At 48.9% G+C, this 3,255-nt stretch overlaps 1 pseudogene across 1 annotated transcript in view; it reads right to left on the reverse strand.

Annotated features, from left to right (window-relative positions):
• The window catches only part of LOC123111734 (ABC transporter G family member 53-like), a 10,332-nt pseudogene extending 8,083 nt beyond the window's left edge, over nt 1-2,249 (reverse strand). The window contains exons 1-6 of the transcript XR_006454683.1: nt 1,772-2,249; nt 1,555-1,675; nt 674-762; nt 518-602; nt 240-399; nt 78-154 (exon numbers count right to left, since the gene is read on the reverse strand). The product of XR_006454683.1 is annotated as an ABC transporter G family member 53-like (transcript). The remainder of the gene's footprint in view (nt 1-77; nt 155-239; nt 400-517; nt 603-673; nt 763-1,554; nt 1,676-1,771) is intronic.
• Between the last annotated feature and the right edge of the window lie 1,006 nt (nt 2,250-3,255).

Here is a 3,255-nt window from a genome sequence, read left to right on the forward strand (position 1 = left end):
ACTTTCTATTGAAACGTCCTCAAGTCCCAACCGCTGAATGCGGTGAACTATGATTTAAAATGCAACGACTGTAGTACCTTCAAGTAGATATCTGTTTCTGGATCTGGTTTGATATTTTCTTCCTTTTCTCTCCTGGATAGCTCCATTAGCAGGTCTGATCATTTCGTACGAAATTCAGGTTACTCAATGCAATATGCTACCATGATGAGTTTTGAGGTCTCCATCTTTCTTGTTCTTACCGTAACGGTGACCAATTCCTTGACATTTTGCAGAGAAGTTGACTGTCTCACGGACAGTCAGTTCCGCCATATGCAGATCATGTTGGCTAACATAAGCTGCCGATCTCCGTGGCACAAACTCATCCATGGTATGGCCATTGTAAATTATGTCCCCTGACATCTTTTGTGATTGCAATGTTTTTTTCATGTCAGTACTAGCAAGTTACAATCATGGTGCACCAAGAACAAATGAAGTACCATGATGAAGAAGAGAACGACCAAAAGAAAAAATGACGCACCTTAAGACTCGAAGGCAGGGTTCCGGCCAAGGCCAAAAGCAGTGAGGTTTTTCCCGCGCCAGGGGGGCCCAAAAGCAAGGTCATCCTAAATATGGAGGGGATAAGGTACAATTCAATGGAGATGGTTTGCCAAGTGAGAGCATGCCTAGAAGTTACCTGTGAGGCTTGATGATTCCACTGACATTGTGAAGGATTGATATTTTCTGCTTCCTGTTTGGTGTTAGGTGGAGAGCATTTGCCAAGCCCTGTTTGAAGACGAGTGCCACCATGTAAGAGTACATATTATGCAAGTACAAAAATTAAGGTTAATGAATGCAATAGGAGTCCTGCATGTTTGTAACTCCTAACACTGAAGCTGCATAATAGACCATTACGCTGGATTTGCAGTTATCCTAACGTTCGGAGCTTCAGTGAGCAAACTTGACTTTTTATCCGAGGCAGTTTCCTTACTGACTCCGAATGGAGAATAATGTTTTTGTTTTTCAAAATCTTTAGGATTGGTGTGTTAGCACGGGATCAAAATGTCGCGGCAGTTACGCACATCACTGCTTAACATGGCCTGTGGATTTGTACAGCTAGCTCCTCTTATGCTTCCGACTTTGTTTGCTTCTGCTTGGAACAAGAAATATTTGTGAGGAACGTGTGTCAGCTGTCAGTACCATTGCAAAGATGAGTAAAATATCATCCAGTGGAAGGATGATGACATGCGAGGCCTAGTGCCACTTGACACTTGTTGTTGACACCTTGTGGTATTACCAGCTTAGTGACCTTTTTGGTGGTAATATTGCTCTTGTTTAATTGACGTTTACCAGATTAGAAAGAGATGGGGGAGAGAAAATGGGTAGCCAAGTCTGCCGATCTTTTTCGGAAACCAGTCAACATCAGTGTATTGTGCTTTCTCTCCTAGTCACAGTTTTCACTGTTGGTCGTGCACTCAATCTATTTCTGTTAACTCTCACCGCAGGCTCGACAGTCAACGTGTAGAAAGAAAAAATGAAGTGTAAGAGTACTTCCTTGTGTTAGATCTTGTGACGTACCTCGAGTACATTGGCGTAGGTGTTGAGGATGGTGGGCAGGCCCCTGCTCCCCACGTACGCCTCCGCCTCCACGTTGAGGTTGTCGTACCTCACCTCGATCGTCGGCAGCTGGATCCCCACTCTGCATCATCAGCACGCGACCAATGTTAGGAGCTACCCTGGCCGTCGCCGGGAGCAGGAAGGGAGGAGCTCAAGCCAGGCGAGTAGGGAGGCGTACCGGTCGACGCGGTCCTTGAACTTGGAGAGGAAGCGCTCGTGGTCGTCGCCGACCCAGGCGATGCGCTGCAGCAGCGCGTGCTTCTCCTGCGCGCCCAGCTTCTCCACGTTCACCTCCTTGAGCTCCCCCTCCGGCATGGCCAGCACCGCCGTGCGCGCGCGGTCGTAGGTGGGCAGCTTCTCCAGCGCCGCCCATCGCAGCGCCTCCTCGTCGTCCTCGTCCCGCGACGACCGCGAGAACAGGTCGTCCCCGCCGCGCGACCACACCGAGCTCTCCCGCCGCAGGCTGCGCCCGAACGCGTGTATCTCGCCGGCGTCGTCCATCCTCTACCTATTATCCCTCCCGCCCGCCGCCGACGGCGGCAACAAGGCGGAGGAAAGAGGAAGCCGACAGGGGAGAATGGGCCGCCGCTGCTGTCCCCCTCGTGCGTGCTTTGCTTTCTTCCTTGGCCGTTGGCCCTGCAGATGAGGAGATGCGGATGAGAAAGAGATTGGCACTTATATAGAGTGGTGGAGCCGAGGAAGGAGAAGGAGCTAACGTACCCCGTGACGTCGCACGATCTGTCTATGGGCTAGGCTAACGTCAGGGACTTGTGGGGGCGAATTCGTTTTGTGCGGGCTGCGAACTCGTGGACAACTTTTGCATCATCTGTGCTGGGTTAAATGTGGAGATAGATAGACTCCCGTGCTGCTACGAAACTAGCTGCCGCGTATAGATAGATAACCCTTCTAACAAATTGAGCTGGATACTACGTACATATGCACCCCGAAAATCAGCAAGCGTGAAGGGGAGGAAGAACGGTTTGACATGAGAAACAAGCTGGCACAGCCGCCAAATCTTTGTAGAAAAACTTATACTATGTGACGAGAGCATGGAATTCTGCATAGAATGTATTCATACGCCACGCTGACACATTTTGCACATGCATGATTGGTTGGTATATATGCGGTGCATGTGTTTTTTCTTTGTTTGTTGCTCGCTTCCTAGTATTATTCCTTTCCATTTTTTGTGGGGGGCGTACAAAGTGGCAGATTTGATCTCAAAAAAGAAAATAATTGATATCAATTATTGAAGGCTCTGATTTGATCCGTGCACCCCCCACGCTGGAGGGGAGCACTGTCCAATGCCATCCTAGTAGCATCATCGACTTCATTATTGGATCAAATAGTGCAATGTATGTATGTACATATATTTCCATGGCGGCTACTCTCTTTCTTTTTGAGTTATACTGGCGGCTACTCAGGCAGTGCCAAAAGGGCAGTTGGCCATGAACGAACATCACGTGAAAACGCCACGTCGTTTTGTGCTTTTGCATCAAAAGAAAGAGATACCACTACCAGTGCACTGTCAGAGTGCCAGTGGGGCACTTAAACTTTCTTTTCACAGCACTAAATGAGGCTTTACTTTATACACGGCCGTCGTTTTCGCGCTTGACCCCGGCTGCGCGGTCCCGGGATTTTTGATCATCGGTCTCTTTTTTCCCC

Source organism: Triticum aestivum, chromosome 5B, assembly GCF_018294505.1.
Source record: "Triticum aestivum cultivar Chinese Spring chromosome 5B, IWGSC CS RefSeq v2.1, whole genome shotgun sequence".
In the NCBI taxonomy this organism is placed as follows: Eukaryota; Viridiplantae; Streptophyta; class Magnoliopsida; order Poales; family Poaceae; genus Triticum; species Triticum aestivum.